The sequence below is a fragment of the Schistocerca americana genome, chromosome 3 (assembly GCF_021461395.2).
Source record: "Schistocerca americana isolate TAMUIC-IGC-003095 chromosome 3, iqSchAmer2.1, whole genome shotgun sequence".
NCBI classification, from domain to species: Eukaryota; Metazoa; Arthropoda; class Insecta; order Orthoptera; family Acrididae; genus Schistocerca; species Schistocerca americana.
The window spans coordinates 883,828,498-883,848,460 of NC_060121.1; the positions used below are offsets into that span (position 1 = coordinate 883,828,498).

Below are 19,963 nucleotides of genomic sequence, written 5' to 3' on the forward strand. Positions count from 1 at the left end.
TTCACTCGCAATATTGCATGGACTTCATTTGTGTGCCCATCGCAGCCTGGACTAATTCAAAGAATGACATCTTTCAGTTTAAACTTTTAATTTAAATGAGTACTTTATTAAACACTACCGTCTAGGTTCGAGCAAGTGCTTACTTTAACCTTCACGCGCTCGCGCGGGCGGTGAAGTGGCCGCCTTTTTGCAATTTCGCGCCATACTTACTCCACAAAGGTAATTTCGCGCCATACTTACTCCACAAAGGTGACGAGGCGGCGGGAGGGACATGTATTCTCTAGTTGCACCTTTTCCCGACAGATGCTGCTCAAAGTTCGTCCAAGTCGCACCTCTCTGCCTCTCAGGACAAGTTCAAATAGGTCCGAACACGCTCGGCGGTCAGTTTACCGCCTTGCGAGCGCTTACGGCACTTACAAAAACGATCAGTTACCGCCTTGTGAGCGCTTAAAAGACTTTGTTTTACTCGTCTACTTCGGTATGTAAGTATTTCTTTTTGTAATTCCCCTGTAATTCCTCAATTTTATTGACTCTTCCAATTCTCTTGTGAATGTGCATTACTTTCTATAAATTTTGCCATTCACAATTTCTGTTTTTCTTTCTATTTTAGCACTTCGTCATTCTAAGAAATTTCTGTTGGCAAAAGTAACAATTATTTTTATTTTTTAAAAGGAACGACGAAACCTTACGTCTGCTGACATACATAGAATCTTGGCTGAATTGGAGAGAGAGGAAGCAGAGGGGAAAGGCCATGAGGCATCCCTAGGAGATGACGTTTCCGATGATCCAGATTATGAACAAGAAGGGATTGAAGATGATATACATCAAAGTGAGTCGGAAATTGATTTGGAAAACGGGGGAGAAAATGACATAGATCAACAGGAGCTACCAACAAATGACATCAGATTTTATATAGGTTAGGACACGGAAACTATTTGGGCTAGTAGTGCCAATATTACCAGCACAAAATCAAAGTCAAAAAATATAATCAAAACTCTACCAGGTCCTAGAGGACAAGCCAGACAATGTGAAATTCGACTGGAAAGTTTTCAGTGTATAACAACTCCCGAAATGGTAGAAGGGATCGTAAGGTGCACGAATATTTACATTGAAAGGAAAAAATTGGCGCGTCAAGCACTGGCAGAAGGAAGCAGTTAACTCTGAAGTACGTGAAAGGGATTATAAGCCGACAACAACGGCTGAAATGCTAGCATTGTTTGGTGCTCTGTTTTTGATTGCGGTCAAAAGAGGAAACCGCGCAAATTTCTCTGAATATTTCAATAGCAATGGAACAGAGCTGACAATTTTGCGAGCCAATTTCAGCCAAAATAGATTTAGATTTTTGCTACGAGCTATAAGATTTGACCTAAACACGAGATTGGAACGTTAAGCAACGGACAAACTTGCTCCTATACGAGAAATTTTGTCTTCCTTCATTGCTAACAGCCAAAAATCATTCAGTTTAGGGGAATTTGTCACTGCTGATGAGATGTTGGTTGAGTTTAGAGGACGATGTTCATTCATCCAGTACATGTCTCAAAAACCAGCCAAATACGGGTTAAAAATGTATGCATTGTGTGATACACGCACTTTTTATACATATAATTTAGAAGTGTGCTGCGGAAAACAAGTGCCAGGTCCTAACGTACTCTCCAGCAAACCATTTTTAGGTACAATGAGAATAAATAAAAAAGAAATTCCCCAGAATTTGTGACAGTAAATGGAAATGCCAGTGGCAGGAGACTACATGGTCGGTTGTCAAGATGACAGAACTTTGATTTCTATGATTACAAAAAAAAAAAAAAAAAAAAAAAAAAAAAAAAAAAAAAAAAAAAAAAAAAAAAAAAAAGGAAAGCTGTAGTAGTGCTCTCCACAATGCATGATACCGAATTCATTGATGAAGATACCAAAAAACCTGTACAAATCACAGACTATAATTCAACCAAAGGTGGAGTTGATACTGTAGACCTCATGTGCTCCAGAATTTCAACATCAAGAAGAACACAAAGGTGGCCTGCATGTATATTTTTCCGCTTACTTGATTTGGCAGGAATAAATTCGTTACGCATTTTTAAATTCAACATAGGTAATATGAAAGAATAAACGAGAAGACAATTCTTACATGTGTTATCTTTGGAACTGATGAGCGAAAACCTGAAAGAAAGAGCTAAATTGAAGCATTTACCAAAAGATTTGTTAGTATTTTTGGAAAATTACAGAGAGAGTGACGTAGTTTATCCAGCTGTATCAACCCCTACAAGGAGAGGAATATGTTATTTGTATGGCTCAAAAAAAAAAAAAGAATATACAAACAAAGCGAGAATGCGGTGAGTGTGGAAGAAACGTCTGTCTACGACATTCAACCACGACAGTTACGTGCAATAATTGTTGTCAGCCTCAAAACGAAAATGAAATGGATACAGAGTGATCAGCATTTTTCATCTGACAGAAATGTTTGTGACGTTTTCAATCAAAAATTATTTTTTCAAAGCAAAATTAGCTTTTCTTGTGACGAGTTAAGACAGTGAATGATTCTAGTCTTAAGTATTACGTTATATAGTCCCAAAACATTACAATTTAAAAAATGTTCTTATATTTCATTTGGGTATTTGGCTTCCTTTTTGGTATTCCATTGTATATTTTATTGTTAAATAAATAATTTTGATTACAAATGTGTTTGCAGTATTGTGTGAGATATCCTATGTCGATATTTTATGGAAATATGACCTTTAAAAACGGAAAACCTCAAGAGATTGATGAAAACTCTCGGGCGGTCGGCCGACCGCCCGCGCGAGCGCTCGCGTGACTATTTCTAGCGCGAGCGCATGAAGGTTGAAGTGCACAAATGGGCGTGAACACATCGTCCTCGTTAAGTATATTACGAAAGTCACACGCCATGCTCAGGTAAATAAGGTACACCTAGGAACAAGTATCCGAAAACCAGGCATGCGCAATTGTTTGCAATTTAACCACATGTGTATAATCATATGAGAGTTTTTAAACTATACCGCTCTCATTTGTAAATACATGTGGCTGGACTGCAAGTAGTTGTAAATTCGTGCTTTCTGGATAATTACCATGCGTGTATATACATATGGGTATGGAATACATGACGTTCCTTTGGATCTACGCATGGTAAGTACCCAGGACGCCGCATTCACAACTAGTTACAGTCCAGCCACATGTATTCACAAATGTGTACGGGATAGAACCTTTACGTACATCGATTACAAAATTACACGGTTAAATTTCGCAGAATAAAGTGACATCGAAACTCAGGGGTATCAAAATCGTGAGGGATTCTACAAATTAAAACAAAGGACACTTTTCAGCTGCTGCCCACGTGGATGAGATTGCTGTCGAAAACATTCCAGCCAGCTAAAGAAAGGTGCACAGCCGCTTCACAGGCTGATCGAACCTGGTTCAGCGATGAACCAGACACGCTTCGCGAGTCCACAGCTAGAACCGGCAGAACCACAATAAGGGAAGACAAACGAATAGATCTTTGCACTAACAAAAACAAGATAGTAAAAAAGGCTACTTTTCTTAATGCAGTCGGCAACGACAGAGAAACGGCATTCGCTTCATTTCCTCGCTCGCGTAACTGCAGTCTGCAGACCCGCGTTCATATTTGTAGTGCTAGTTCTAACATTGGTAATGATGAGCCAACACTTCAATTTTACATACTGTAAATTATGACTTTGTCAAGGCTGTGATAGTTTTTCTTAATGACATTACAGTCATTTTGGCTGTGTGTTTTAATAGTCATTTATTCCATACTATCGCGATTTCAGTTTTATAGCCAGTATCAAGTGCAAAAGTCACCCAGTATCAGTAAAACGTACGGATCATACTGTGCTGGGCACAATATGAAGAATATACACATCAATAAATATTGAAGCAGCATTATTTAGAGAATAGAAACTGTCCATGACTAATTGACAGGTCATCGTTCAAATATCACAACATACGTCCAGTCATATACACCAGTAGTGGCGAGTACGGCCCAAAAATAGATAGTGCGGCTGGCGTTGTGCACAGCAGAAACCCTTCATTGAACTTTGTTCTGTTTCTGGTAGCCGAAAAAGTGGTGTGGCATGCACTCACCATGTCTATACATCAACTATCATCAACGCCTGTGCCGGCCGAAGTGGCCGTGCGGTTAAAGGCGCTGCAGTCTGGAACCGCAAGACCGCTACGGTCGCAGGTTCGAATCCTGCCTCGGGCATGGATGTTTGTGATGTCCTTAGGTTAGTTAGGTTTAACTAGTTCGAAGTTCTAGGGGACTAATGACCTCAGCAGTTGAGTCCCATAGTGCTCAGAGCCAGCCATCAACGCCCGTCGAAAGAACTTCAGAGAGGGTTACACATCAACCCGCTGTGTGAACTACATGCCATTTGACGTAGGAATGCGACCACCAAGGGCGGTAACATTTATATGGCCTAATGTTCAATAAATCCTATACAATACAAGCCAAATAAATAATACCGCTCCCGTTCCTGGTAGTGGCACTGGCAAAGATACTACTACTATTACTACTAAGGTTGCGTCCATTGAAGCTAACGCTATGCGTAACACAGCGTGGCATGTGATTACTGTTATGTACTTGATGTACATTAAATGAGTACACGCTCGAAACTAGTTAGTTGTGCTTGACCCAATAAGATCATACTTAAATTCATAACTGGTTTGAGATGTAATACTTATCTCCTAGTATTACTAATTTACATTTCAACCAATTATCGTCATCTTTATTTTTTCTATCTTTATTTCGAAATGATTTTCTCGTCCGAAATCAGTCCCAAGAATGGCGCCATATATATATTAGTTCGAATGCACGCTATGATTTATATTTATTGAACAAACCTTCACAAACCCCACCTTAAGCATGAAGGAAAAATCAGTTTTTTTTTCTAGTCCCATAGTACTAACACAATGGAGTGGTGCACACTCATAATTGTCGTCACTTCTATCAGTACTTTCCGACAAAGATTCACTTTCAATTACTGCTTGCCACTGTTTAGAATCTGAATCACTGTAAGACATGACTAATGTCACTATTACTGTCGAAAACAATATCAACAAGCTGCTATACACTCTCTTCATGACGACGACGAATTGCTCTCTAAGCCATGTTGGTTGTTAAATGAGATCAGCTACAACGTGACACACACGACCTGTACTTCGTTTGGAACAGATTTCTAGAGCCATACATTAGCTAGAAATTTGACTCCGTGCATTCACATAGAGAAGCGCGCATTTGCGAGCTGAGCACGCCATTTGATTTAAATGCCATAGCAATTTCACGCGACTGCAGCTTGTAATTTGATGCGATTGGGTCAATACATTTGACTCAGTACCGCTCCTACGCTTATTGACGGAATTGCAAATTTTTAGAACATAGTCCCAGGAAGGGCCCCTTCCTAAGCTCAACCACGAAGTTTTCAGAAAATGCTTTTAGCGTTCTAAATTTACCGATTTTTCGCGTGGCCGCTGCTCTTCCTCGTAATTGATATGCACAGGTTCAACTGACTTACGAGGCGTGTTTATTAAGTAAGTACCGTTTTGAAATTAAAAGAAGACGTGCTAAGATATCTCAATAATTTTATTTTTACATGAAAGCCTGTACCTTAACCTACTTCTCCGTCAATATTGAGGCACTTGTCATAGCGTTGTACCAGTTTTTGAATACCCTCCTCATAGAAGTCTGCCGCCTGTCTTGTTGACCACTGCATCACCACTGTTTTCACTTCGTCATCGTCCTGAAGACGCTGACTGCCCAGTGTTTCTTCAAGTGCAGAAACAGATGGTAGTCACTGGGCGCAAGATCGGGGCTGTACAGAGGATGATCTAGTTTCCCATCGAAAAGATGTGATGAGATCTTTGGTCTGATTCGCCACATGCGGACGGGCATTGTCTTGCAGCTAAACGATGCCCTTGCTCAACTGCCATGGGCTGTTGCTTTGATTCTGGTGTGACGTAGCCACCCACGTTTCATCGTCCGTAACAATTTGGCTTAAGAAATCATCACCGTAGTTGTGGTACCGCTCAAGAAAAGTCAATGCACTGTCTAGACGTTTGGTTTTGTGCACATCCGTCATTTTCGGTACCCAACGTGCGCACAATTTTCGGCACTTATGCAGTTTATGCAGTTTTCTCATCACGAGAAAAGTATCAATTTTTGAAGAAAACGAGTATTTCTGAAGATATAAGCATATATATGCACGGAATACAATTTTTTTTTAAATTCCAAAAATTGTGTGTTACAGACATATCTGATGCGCTCGTCACCAAAAAAGTACTTCTCATATGGATGCAAAAAAAAAAGATCAATTAACTGTCTCAAAAATTTTATCAAAAATGATGTATTGCATATGTGTGCACGGAATTTCAAAAACATTTTTTTGCAAAAAGATGGGATTAACAACAAAATTTTCTCAAAAAATCATATTTGTTTATTTTGCACAGATATACATTAAAGCTCTAATCACAGATTAGATAAAAACAGCTACCTCAAGTTAATTTGCAGCATTAGGATAGATTTTTCGAACATGCTCATTGAAATTGTGGAATGGATTTTCCCCAAAACGTTGACGCCAGAGAAATTCCGCCAGGTAGTTATTCAGCATAGCACGGTGAGTTCCGAAACGCCTTTTATTTTTTTCTTTAGCTTTTTGCCAGACTGACTCCACGTGATTTGTGGTTGCTTTTGTAAGGGGATCGACAAAATAAAGCGAATGATTAACAGTCAGATGATTGTAGCCGAAGTTACCTATGGTGTTGTAACTTGCCACAAATCAGAAATTACTGTGGTTCCAGGCAAAACATACTGTTGCAAAATTGGCAGCAAACGGGTAGCATCACGTCGTGGCACAGCAACCATAAAGCTTTGCTTTGTCTGAACGTCATAATCACCAAAGACCCATTGCTCCCGCACCGTATGACCTCGACGATACTTAATGCTTTTATCTTCAGAAATACGTGTTTCCTTAAAAAATAGGTACTTTTCTCGTGATCAGCGCATGTACCCCCTAAACTGGATAATGTGCCCAATTTTCGGTAATTCAAGTGCTCGGTCACAATGCCATACAAAACACTACGAGAAACATAAGGAAAGTCATTCCGCAAGGAGGAAATCGTAAAGCGTCTATTTTCTTTCACCTTATTGTCCACTTCCTGCATCGAACTTTCATTAACGACCGAAGGACGCCACTCCGTTGTTCATCATGCAGACTTGTGTGGCCATCTTTAAATGCTCTCACCCACTTTCTTATCATTCCATCACTCATGTTTTCTCCGTAAACTGCACAGATCTCACGGCGAATATCGATCGCTTTCATGCCTTTAGCACTAAGAAATTTTATAACAGCCCGTACTTCACAGTCGGCGGGACTCACGATTATCGGAGGCATCTTAAACACTCAGCACACAACGTAAACAAAGAAGAATCAGACTAATGGCGTCAGTGAGTAGATCAAGGTACAACCTTTCATGTAAAAATAAAATTATTGAGGTATCTTAGCACGTCTTTTTTTAAATTTCAAAACGGTACTTACTTAAAAAACACGCCTCGTATAATACACACAGTAACTTTTTGTTTTTTCTTATGAGACTTAACTGCTAAGGTCATCAGTCCCTAAGCTTACACACTACTTAACCTAAATTATCCTAAGGACAAACACACACACCCATGCCCAAGGGAAGACTCAAACCTCCGCCGGACCAGCCGCACAGTCCATGACTGCAGCGCCCGAGACCGCTCGGCTAATCCCGCGCGGCACACACAGTAACTACCATGTTTTTTTTTTATTATTCGATCTTGCATATTTTAACGTTTTTATGATGCATGTTGTCTGGTCTCTACTGATGACCGACACTGAAGAATTCTTTGGTGGATGAATAACATTTTTTCTTCCAATTAATGTGTACAGGGCACCTGCGCTACGGGCAGGTACTGGTTGGCCTGGCAGCACAGCACGCCAGGTGCGACCCGCACGCAGTCTGTGGCCGTTGGTTGTGGGGCTTCCTCCCCTCCCTGAACCCACCTGCCCACAACTGGCTGGCTGGCTGCTGCTGCTGCTCTCATCTATTACTTTCCCCTCTTTGGGGAAGTGTGAGGGGGAGTTTGTAGCCTTTCGGCTTTTACTCCCCTGTGTACTTGTGTGTGTGATTATTTCTGTACTTTTTGGTGTCTGTGAAATATGATGATCGTTCTGTGTGAGTCTGGTACTTGCCTGAGGTTTGGCGAGATAATTGTAGTAATTTGGGTAGGAGCAGGATTTGGGAATGGATATTGGGATTTTTCTCTTCGACTTAGTCGTCGCAGATCGTCATGGGGCGATTGTGTTTATCGCGGGACATGTCACACCGACCTAGGGAGTGGATGAGGGCGTTTCCCGACCTGGAAGTACCTTCATAGAAGGCCCTTGCCAGGTCTTGAAAACGCTCTCTCAGGAGTGGGATTTCAGCAGCGGCATGCAAATCGTCAATGGGGAATCCAAGAGGTAAACGCAGTGCCCTCCTGAGGGCGCGGTTCTGCAGCGTCTGGAGTTTGTCCAGGTGCTGCTTCGCCGCGTATCCCCAGACAGGACACGCGTATTCCATGACTGGCCGGATCAGGGCCTGGTATACGTTCACTCCTACTGAGCAGGAAAGGGAGCTGGATGAGTTGAGGATTGGGTACAGGATGGACATTCTGGCGCAGACCTTCCTATGGACCTCGTCTATATGGGGTTTCCACGTAAGACGAGAGTCCAAGGTTACGCCAAGATACTTGGCGGTTCTGCGCCAGGGGAGTTGGGTTCCGTTTAGGTGAAGGTGGAGGGGGGCGTTGAGGAGGTTCGCGCCTTCCGAGCCTACGGGTAATCAGCATAGCCTGCGTCTTTTCGGAATTGATGGTGATTCGCCAGCGACGGGCCCAAGTTTCTGTGTCATCTAAAACCCTTTGTAGCCTACGGATGACCAGGTCCTTGGTCGCATTTCTTGTGTAGAAGGCTGTATCATCAGCGTACTGAGCGGTGTGCACCAGGGGGGCCGTTGGTGTGTCCGCAGTGTACAGACTGTACAAAACGGGCCCCAGGACCGATCCCTGTGGCACCCCAGCAAGAATACGCCTCTTGGTGGAGGTGGCTGTTTCTACTTTGACAGAGAAAGTTCTGTTTGAGAGATAGCTTTTGATCTGCTTAACTATGCTCACGGGGAACCCTTGTGTGTACAACTTGTAGAGTAGCCCTTTATGCCATACTGAGTCAAAGGCTTTGGCTACGTCTAGTAGCACTATCCCGCAGTAGCCTCTGTGGTTGAAGCCCTCTGTGGCTGTTTCAACCACTCTCATGATCTGTTGTGGGGCAGAGTGGTTCTGCCGGAATCCGAATTGGAAATCCGGCAGAATTTGCTCTCTGGTAACATGTTCTTGTATGGGTCTTAGCAGGAGGCGCTCGTAGATCTTGCTGAGAGTTGGCAAGAGGCTAATCGGCCTGTAGTGCTGCGGGAATAGAGGGTCTTTCCCTGGTTTGTGTATTGCGACCACTTCCGCGTGTTTCCAGCAAGCTGGGAACTCGCGGGTACGAGTAATCTCGTTGAAGACGTTCGCGAGGTGTTCGATCGCCGTGGGTGGGAGGTTTTTGACCAACTGGTTGGTGACACTTGTCATGTCCTGGCGCCTTTTTGGAGGGGAGGGACCTAATTACTTTTGCCACGTCTTCAGGGGCAAAAACTGTGGGTTCGTCTTCTGGGTCCTCCTCAGCATTGAGGAAGAGCCAGTTGACGACGGACCACTCTTTCGTGCTCATCATCCTGGGGTTCAGCCGCTTGGAACTGTTTCTCGAAAGTGTCGACGAGGGCGTTGGCCTTTTCAGCATGGCTGTAGGCCAGACCCCGCTCGCCGTGCAGTGGCGGCATCCTAGCGCGTCTTTTTGTGAATGGTTTGGTTGGTTGCCAAAGTGTGTGATCGTCTACTTTGAGCGTTGTGAGGCGGTTTTGCCATTGCTGGTTTCTGTGCTCATTGAGCGCTACCTTCAATTCTCTCTGTAGACGATTGAGCAGCCTCCTTATGGCCTGGTTTCTGGTTATCTTCCACTCTTTTGCCACTCTGTTCTTATGTCGAATTTGAGCTAGCAAGTGTTCCGGGAGCTGTATTTGCGGCGGCGGGCCATCCCTTTGTGGAGGGGTGGCCTCTTCTGCTGCCTGCAGGATGGTACCTGTTAGGTCTTGTAGCGCTTGTTCTACTGTTTCGGCAGTAGGTGGCGGAGCGCGAGCGATACTAGAGGCGACAGTTTCTCGGTATCGCTCCCAGTTTGTACGTATGTAAGACGTCTGGTACCGTGGGAGTGCTACCCATACTCCCACGTCGACCTCTAGAATCACTGGGTTGTGGTCGGAGGACATTCTGTTGATTGTCCTCGCGGTCACAAACCCCGTAATCCTCCTAGTGAGAGCTATGTCTAACACGTCGGGCCTGCCTCCATTTTTTGGAAAATGTGTGGGCTCGACTGGACCCCATGTTTCGAAATGGTGGTTGCGCGCTAGTTGTTGCAATCTGGCGCCTGCTCTGGAGGTTACTCTAGAATTCCAATCAGGATGTTTGGCACTGAAGTCGCCCCCTATTATGAGTTTGCCTTCAATTTGCCCTAGAGTAGCTATGTCTCCCTCATCTATCTGGTCTTGTGGGGGTCGGTAGATTGCAACGATTGTTAGGGGTCTAGTCGCAGTGGCTACTTCCACCGCCACTGCTTCGATTTTATTGGTAGCTGGTAAGAATACCTGGTGGTGGGGGATCCCTCTTTTTATGTATATGGCCACTCCTCCGCCTTGGGTTGGCCTGTCTTTGCGATAGCTAACATAGTTGGGGACTGTCGCTTTTATCCCCAGTTTTAGGTGGGTTTCCCCCATCATGCATATGTCGATGGAGAACTCCTTCATGAGTTCTCTGAACTCGACCTCTTGATTAACAATGCCGTCTGCGTTAAAGTCGCACATTCTCAGGCCATGGATGTTTGGTCGTCTATCCATGATGGGGTTTTGAAACTACTGAGGAAGTCGCAGAGGGGAGCGACTGCTGAACTGTTGCCTGAAGGGCAACGAGGATCTGTGTGTTCTGCTTCTGGCCTTCCCTGAATTCCTTCATCATTTCCATGACGAGGTTCATGGTCTGCACCATAACGCCTAACAACTGGTCCGTGGGGGGGGGGGGGGGGGGGGGAGACTGTGTGTGGGTTCCCTTGAGCTTCCTCTGACTTGGTGGACCTGGTCGCTGTTGTTGTGTGTTTCCCGGTGTTGTTCTTGTGACTGTGATTGGTGTTGTGGTGACAGGGCCACGCTTTCATGGTTTCTCGGGGGAGAAACCACTTCTGCATATGTTACCCTGGGTGTGTCCGGTCTTGGTTTTACCCAGGCGTTGTCTGTGTGTGTTGTTGTATTTTGTTTTCTTGTGTGACTGGTTGGGTTTGTCGTGTTTTGTTTACGTGTGTGGGGGGCGGCCTTTGCGCGCTTTGCCTGCTGTGAGTGTCTTTTGTGGACCTCACAACCTTGGTGACCCACTGTGTGGTTTTTGCCACACAGCGCGCACGTTATTTGCGGGTACGTGTGTTTTAGTGTGCATGTCCTGGTGTCATGGGCCTCGGCGCACTTCCTGCATCTCACTGGCATGGTGCAGTGCGCAGCGATGTGGTTCAGGCCCTGACACCTGAAGCACTGCACCGTCTTGTTTTTACGGCGCAGCGGCTCCGTGGTGACAGGCACAGCCAGGACCATCTTGATCTCCCTCTTGTTTTGCGGTATGTCAGGGAGTGTTACCTGGTACAGCGGCCACTTGCTGTCTATGCTGCCCATTTGCTGTACCACCTTGACGACGTACCCCCGGGCAGTCAAGTCTGTTTTGATTACCTGGGGGGACACTCGTCTTGGAAGGTCTCTAATAACTATGTTTCTGTTTCGTGTCTTTGTTGTTGGGAATGTGTAGTGAGGTATGTTTCTTGTGTTGAATAGTGTTTTGACTGTGTTGTAGTGTTCGAGTGTGTGTACTGTGACTTTTATTTTGCCTCCACCGTTGGGTTTTGCCTGGAAACTGCCTCCCCCGATTTCTGTCTTGAGCAACTCGAAGAGCTCCTCGTAGTTTTGGGGAAACTCTGCGACAATCGGGGGGAGGTGGTGGGCGACTTGGTTATGTGTTTGTGTTGTGTTTTCTGTTGCCTCTGGCTCCTCAGCAACCGCCTGAAATCTGTTTGGGGTGGGTTCCACTCCCCGGGCTGGCGGAAGCCTCGGCTGGCGAAACGTTTTCTTCGCCAGCACGAAACCATCCGAATCCTGCCCGGTTACACGGTTCCCTTCCAGTGCCGGTGTTTCCTGGTCCTCTCCCAGAGCGACGACAGGTGCTGTGGGGGGCGCAGGCTCCTCAGAGGGTGTGGAAGTGGTTGGGGTGGAGGTGGTGGATTGCTTCTTCCCCTTGGAGTGCTTCTCCTTCCTGTCCTTCTTTACACGCCGCTGCTTGGATGTGGTGGACTTGTGTGGGGGGATTTAAGGTATTTGGAACGGGTGGAGGGCTGAGACGAGGGGGTGGGTTTGGGGAGGATTTTGGTCGGCAGACGGATCGTCTGCTTGCCATTTTTCATGGATTGAATGTATTCAGGTAGTGTGCCGGTGGCGCTGGCAAGCAGGAGCGGAGTTAGGACGAGGTTAGGAGGGGCGGGATTGCAAGTACTGACGATGTATGAGGTTGTTGGTGTTCTGTGTATGGTGGCATTATTTGCTGTGTTATTTGCCATGTCCAGAGCGGAGAAGGGGGGCGCTGCCAGGGGGGTGCCAGTTACAGCCTTCGTTGACACCGTTAGGTTTCCCGGCTGCATTGCTGGCCCTACTGTATTCGTGGACGCGGAGGTCTGGACGGCGGCGGCGGAAACCTTTTCTGTGGTTCCGCGGCCAGCTTCCAGGTCCTGACCCACAATTTCCCTACTCTTGGGGGGAGCAGAGCCTGGCTCTGCGGCAGCTGGGGCACTCGAGACGGCCGACGACGCCGCCCGCGGCAAATACAAGACGCGCTTTTTGTCAACACTGGTTGACCGCTTCGACCCCAAAGCACCACTGGAGCTCGACATCCCGCAGAACGAAAAGAAACACGACAATTCTGCTGCCGGGCGTCGCAAAGTAATGAATCCTGCCCGCCGTTGCTTGCTGTAGACCTGTGAGCGAGTTACCGGCAATGCTTTAATAAAATCAGAGCCGAATAATCTCCTGTTTTGTCACCCGTGCAAGCGGGGGCCTATGGCTGACAGTACGCGAGTGAGAGGAGCGGTGCTCAACCCTCGACTGCTACTCAGCGAGTGGCTGGCTGCTGGGGCGCGGCTCCTCTTTCTACAGCTTCCCCGCTCCTCTGCTACGCCTCCTGCCCCGCCGCTGTTAAGCACTATTTGTGGTCAAAACGCACCTACGAAAACAGCGAGCGGCCCAGAAACCACCTAAATCGTTACAAGTCTACATACAGTACACACTATCGAGTCACTGGACTGGACGGCAGGGGGCACCTAGCGTTGTACCACACGTGAGGGTTCCTTTGCGTTCCATTCACGCGAAGAACTGGTCAAACGGTTTTGTGCCTGCTGTTTTTAATTACTCTGACCCTGTCTTCTCGATACGTACGGAAGCGAATTGTAGGAAACCGAATACATCTCTGGTATCTCCAGCTAACACTGGTTCACGAAATTTTCGACGTAAGCTTTCACGGGATAATTTGTGTCTATCTTCGACAGTCTGCCAACTCAAGTATTGGAATTTTTCAGAGACGCTCTCCAGCGAGTCAAACAAACTTACGACCAATCGTGCCACCCTCCTTTGAATACGATCAATACTCCCTGTTAGTCCTAGTCGGTAAGGGTCCAACGCGCGCGAGAATATTCTAAGATGAAACGCACAAACGATTCGTGATCAAGTCTGCTTTGTATTCTGACAAAGAACCCAAATTTGCCGCCCGCCTTACCAGGACTGCGCCAATGTGATCATTTCACTTAATATCCCTACAAATTGTTACACTCACGTTATTTCTATTATAAGGGGGCAGTCAAAATGAACAAGATAGATGGAAAAAGGTAAGTAAACTGTTTATTCTACAAATCTAATAGCCATAACTCGCAATACATTTATCACACGGTCAATGATTTAATGGAAAAATGTCTGCGATTGATTATGGAACCACGACTGTACCCAGACGTGCACCTCTTCGTCCGAAACAAATCGAAGGCCATGAACGTCTTTCGCCAGGACTCCAGAAATACGAAAATCGCATGGGCAGAGATCGGGACTAGTATGATACGTAATGGCTTCCCAGCGAAACTCGGTAGTCCAAACAATCTTGGCAACATGTGCGCGGGCATTATCCTGCAGCAGAATGGTGCCGTCCGCCAACATCCCTGGGCGTTTCGACTTTATGGAGCATTTCAATTTTTGCAAAGTGTACACATACTGCTATGCGTTAACTGTGGCCCCTTCTTCCAGAAAGTCAATGAGCAGCGGAACCTTACGGGCAAGGAGAACGGCCATTATGACTTTCGCAGACTTTTTCGGTAGGCGTGAATCCATGCGCTTACCTTTGTTGGCTCTGATGCTTATTGTCCTGTTCCGAATGATCACACCATGTTTCAGCTCTCCCGTCACTACAGGCCAGCGAACGAAGTCTTCATCGTGATGCCGTTCCAGTTGCTACAGTAATGTCGATAATCTGTTCAACTTTCGCACCTCCGTCGGGCTGTAGGGAAGCCACTGCGCACAGATTTTCCGGAACTTCGGATGCTCTGTCGCGAAGGCGTGAGCGGCACCGTGATTGATGTCCAACATGAGCCGAATGTCTTCCAGTGTCCGCCGTCGGTCACTTCTGCCGGCTACATCCACCGCAGCAGTGACGGAGGGGGTAATGTCACGATGAGCCTGTTCTGTGCCTCTGCTGTCTTCCAACGGCATCCGACCTTTTCGAAGTCTTACTCCAAGTAAAGAGACGTGCATGTGAAATACTGTGTTCGCCGTACACAGCAGACATTTGACCATGAATTTCACTTAACACTCCTTTCACTGTCAAAAACCGCACTGAATCTCTGTTCCTTTTTCCCGGCATCCATAGTGAAGTCGAGGGACCGATGGCCCTAGCAGTCTGGTCCCTTCAATTTCACAAACCAACCAACCATAGTGAAGTCGGACGCACACAGGACTCGCTGATCTCACGCCGAACGCGCGTAATAGAAATGGCACAGGAGTAAACGTTCGCGTTGTTCCTTCCTCATTCCCGACAGAGGACATTTTTACACACACACACACACACACACACACACACACACACACAATTTACTACCAGCTTCACAATAACACATTAGCGGCTCCTTGACTTTTGTGCACGCGACATTGCATTTATATTCACGAAGACCTCCTATCAACTACCTATTCTCGTAGATTTCTTTATAAGATATTCCGGAAACAGGAACTATCATGTTTACACACAGCCTCTCAGCTTATTTACGTGAGATGTGAAGACGGGTAATCGCACTAAGCTTCCAACACCACAGAAGAAGACCCGACGTTTAGAATAAATTACAAAGCCAGCCACGTATAAAGGAGGTAGGTCAGATCATCATCAACGAAAACAGGTGATATACTACAATATGTACTAAATTTCGAACGCAACTGCTGGTGTGATTTTATATTGATCCACAAGAATGTTCCTGCATGAAAAAATGAAATTGTCAATTTCTAAATACAAACAATGGATGTAGAAAAGCTCATGAGACGACCGTGGGAGCTTAGTGAGGGATTCACAACGTGTGCGGTATCGGGAGTAATTCACTGACATTTACCAAATGAGCAACCTGACCATACCCAATGTACGGTCGTATATCTTCAATCTGCTATTACGATACTTTGTTGTCAGAATTACAATCTAACTTGCTGCATTGTGAAATAGCCCCGTATTAAACTGCATTTTCAGCAGTTCGCGTTCTCCTCTATAATGATATGTACTGTAGCTGTACGATACCATGACGCATTACGTTATATATTCAAACTATGACGGTTAACTTCCCCATCCACAAATTGTTGGCCGGCCGCTGTGACCGAGCGGTTAGGTGGTTCAGTCCGGAACCGCGCCGCTGCCACGGTCGCAGGTTTGAAGCCTGCCTCGGACATGGATGTGTGTGATGTCCTCAGGTTAGTTAGGTTTAAGTAGTTCTAAGTTTAGGGGACTGATGACCTGAGCTGTAGTCCCATAGTGCTTAGAGCCATCTGAACCATTTTGAACAAATTGCTGGAAACGGAACAACAGTTCACATAGGACGAACAGGAAAGGAAATGACTAATAGTGGTACGGGATACGCTCCGGCACGCACCGTACCGTGGCTTGCGGAGTATATATAGATATAGAGGGCGGGGAACGAAACGTCCCGCATGCGTCTCCTTTCCTTTCCCCCTCGGTCTGTTGTTAAACTGAGAATGTAATTACATATCGCCCAAGACAAGTCATTTTCTGTGATACTAGCAAGTGAACTTCACATATTCGTAAAGCTGTTTCAAAACGTGTCTTCTTCGAAGTTAACTTTACGAGTTATATATATTTATTCTGCAGGTAAGAAAACAAGTAGTATCCATCTTTAGCAACTGATGTTTACTACTGTTTGCAGTTAAACATGTCTCATTGAACATAAAAATCTTTTAGGTCGTAAGGTCGCGCCATTCTCCTCTTCAGTTTCTTCACAATCGACGTTTCGAATCAAGCAGAGCCACCAAAATACCTGAGAAGGTTACCAGCATACGCTTCGAAATGCAGATAGGTGACAAAATTAAAAGGAACATAAAGCGGCCTAACAACCTCCAATGACAACAGTGACAACAGCCACGAAAACATGCAGACTTAAATAAAACATGTTTTTATAAATAATATATTGGTCTTAGGCACTCTCCATTTAGTCAAAAATTTATTTTATACCTATTTGTGCAACGCATCATCTGTGGGTTTTACGTCTGACACCAAAAGAGAGACAAAAACCCACAAAGTTACGCACAACACAAACAGATGAAATATCTCTGGTCGAAAACAACAATAAACATCAGTTCAAAAGGAGGATAATATTTGTTGTTAATTACATGACAAACATAATTGATGTAACAAATGAGGAAGAAATGTTGCAAATATTAATAATACACAAACTCGTTCGTATCTGACGCTGTGCGAAATCAGTAATAAATTATACTCTGCGACAAAATGGAACGTCAGTACGGCTCAGTACGGCTGGACTCTAGAAAACACACCGTCCAATCAATAAATTTAACCTTCGCCAACCGAAGTCACCGATGAAGCAAACAACTACAGTGGTGCTGCGGCATTAGCGCAGTCTTTCTAAGCTTTGTCACATTTATATTTTTTAAAAAAATGTATGTTTTGCAAGACTCTGAAAACGGACTATACTGCAGTTAAAGATGTATACAAGCTACAGACGTAATCGAGGAGTGTAGTTAATTGCTCTCCATTTTGCACCTGTCATGAACACTGGCCTTCAGCGACAAATGTTTAATGATTTATTCCGTCGGATATTACTGTGTGTTTCACATCCTATGAAATCAGTAAAACGTACTGCGTTTACACCCACTATCAAGCAGGAGCCTCATCGACTGTACAATGTTTAAAATTGAGCATCGTTTGTGTTTAGGATTCCTCTTGAATCTACGTTCTATATTTTGAGAAACTGATTCGAGAATTCGACATGTTTTACATGCATGCAGACCAAGACTAACAACAGACACAACGCGTTGTTTTACGCTAAGGGTGACAATAATCCTAATGAAAAACAACGATTTACGTGGTAAAGTTTGGAATTGCACAAACAAAATCGATTTGCTACAAGTATAATAGGAAGGAAGATTGGGTTTAACGTTGTCAATGTCATTAGAGGCGGAACACAAGCTCGGATTATGTCAAGGGTGGGTAAGGAAACCAGCCGTGCCCTTTCAAAGTCACCACGGAGGCATTCTCCTGGAGTGATTCAGGGAAATCGCGAAACACCTAAATCTGAATGGCCGGACGACGATCTGAACCGCGGTCCTCCCTAATGCGAGACCAGTGTGCTGACCATTGCGCCCTCGCCACGAGTATGCTCGTAAGGCATGTGCGAGAGGAGAGGGTACACTTGTCAAGTATTAACAAGAGAAATACGAAATATAAAGCACTACATGTCTTGTCATATTCCACTGCATGTCAGTCTTCGGGTGGTTCTTCAACCAAGAAATACGTTCTTATTAAGTAAGCCAGATTCTTACTGGTTGGCACTGGAAATGATAGAATATAGAATATTAAATATAGAATATTGAAACTTACTGTCAAACGATCTGCCATCTCAAAGTGAAGGAAATCTTACTAGTCATACAAATGTATTCGCTCTAAAAAGTATTGCAGCACATCTGAACGCCAGGCGACCGAACCTATGACAAAACTGTCTCCTTCCGGGCAGTGGTAGCTTTACCATAGAGGCTTTCTGCTCGTCACAACAGGCACTGCACATATCTGGATCGAATCTCAGCACATAACTTTATTAGGGTGTCTAAAGTAAAAAGAAAACTATTCAGTCCTGCTGAAAGATGTTTTCTTGACTCCTAAACGCAGGAATGCAGCTAGGCTCTGAAGCGCGCTTTTTGCGAAATAATGCATTTCAAGTCATCTTCAAATAGGCAGTACAACGTTTCACATAGACTACACTTAAGTTCTTAACATATTTCGAGTTCATCGCATGCTTTCACTTCAATTATTACAGCCATATAGGCCTAGAATGAGGTAAATTATCCGAAGAATAACAACTTATTCACCCCCTCCCGTTTGCTTCAATGGCCAAAACGCTATCAAAATACCTACTATCTTTCTGGATGTGTTTATAATTGTTAATTATTGTCGGTGACCACGTCCATGGAAAGCTTTCCTACGCTGATGAATAGCTCCGGGTGCTAAATTTTCATTTACCATCAGAACAATAGTTAAACATCTAATGCACGAAACAGACAACTTTTCCTCAGTTAACGTGACAAAACATGTATGACAAACAGTGACAAATATTTCTTTATTTGGAGAGGGCACAAACACCGCCAGAAGAAGTAAAATTTCAGAAAAATACACATCTGGAATTTTTATATGCCATTTAGTTGACATTTAAGGCTTTTGACTTATACGAAAAGCGTTACTTACCACATGTTGTTCGGCATCAGATAATTAAGAAAAATCGAATCCCGATGTCACCCTAATGTGATGCACATATATTTACACCATTCTCACGGAATAATGCACTTGTCGAGAACTTTGTTCAAATTTCTGTTTACACTTCGTAGCGATATGAAAGCGTATCAATATTTATAATGCAAGAGACATGTTAACACAAACCACACTTCGCACAACCACCTCACTCACTCAACACCCGGCCTGGAACAGTCAACAACCGGAATGTATTCGACATCCTCGCCGCTCACCAGATGGCTTACTCGTCGCGAAGCCCAGGTCGCACTGCTGCCAACGCTCCACTATAGCGTGCTCCGCGAGTGACAGCTGTGTGTGGGATCAGCAACAACAAAATCTTATATTCATGTAACTTACAAGTTTCGATATTAAATGGATATTAAAAACTGTTGACAAATTTAAATCCTGCAAGCAATACTGTAAAGTCGAAGATTACTCCAAATATCGATATTGAGACCGCTGTTTTTGAATGTACGGAAGTGCCGCTAACTAATATTATTTAATGCGCTAAACTTTTGTTTTCTGCAATTATAAAATCGAGGTGATACCTTTGCCGGTGTCAATAACACAATAATCACAACCGACAGAAATCGAAGTAACAGTAACTCTAATTGGAATAAATAAATCTGCAACAATTCCCGTGTGGTAACCAATTCCATATTACGTCTTACAGTCTCATACTAATTATTTTTGTTGCAACTTTCGTGTACAAACCAATTT

General features: G+C 44.5%; 1 long non-coding RNA gene across 1 annotated transcript in view; it reads right to left on the minus strand.

Annotated features, from left to right (window-relative positions):
* Window positions 1-19,423, minus strand: part of LOC124607399 — a 615,541-nt gene extending 596,118 nt beyond the window's left edge. The window contains exon 1 of the long non-coding RNA XR_006978824.1: window positions 19,199-19,423. This is a non-coding gene — a long non-coding RNA (uncharacterized LOC124607399). The remainder of the gene's footprint in view (window positions 1-19,198) is intronic.
* Between the last annotated feature and the right edge of the window lie 540 nt (window positions 19,424-19,963).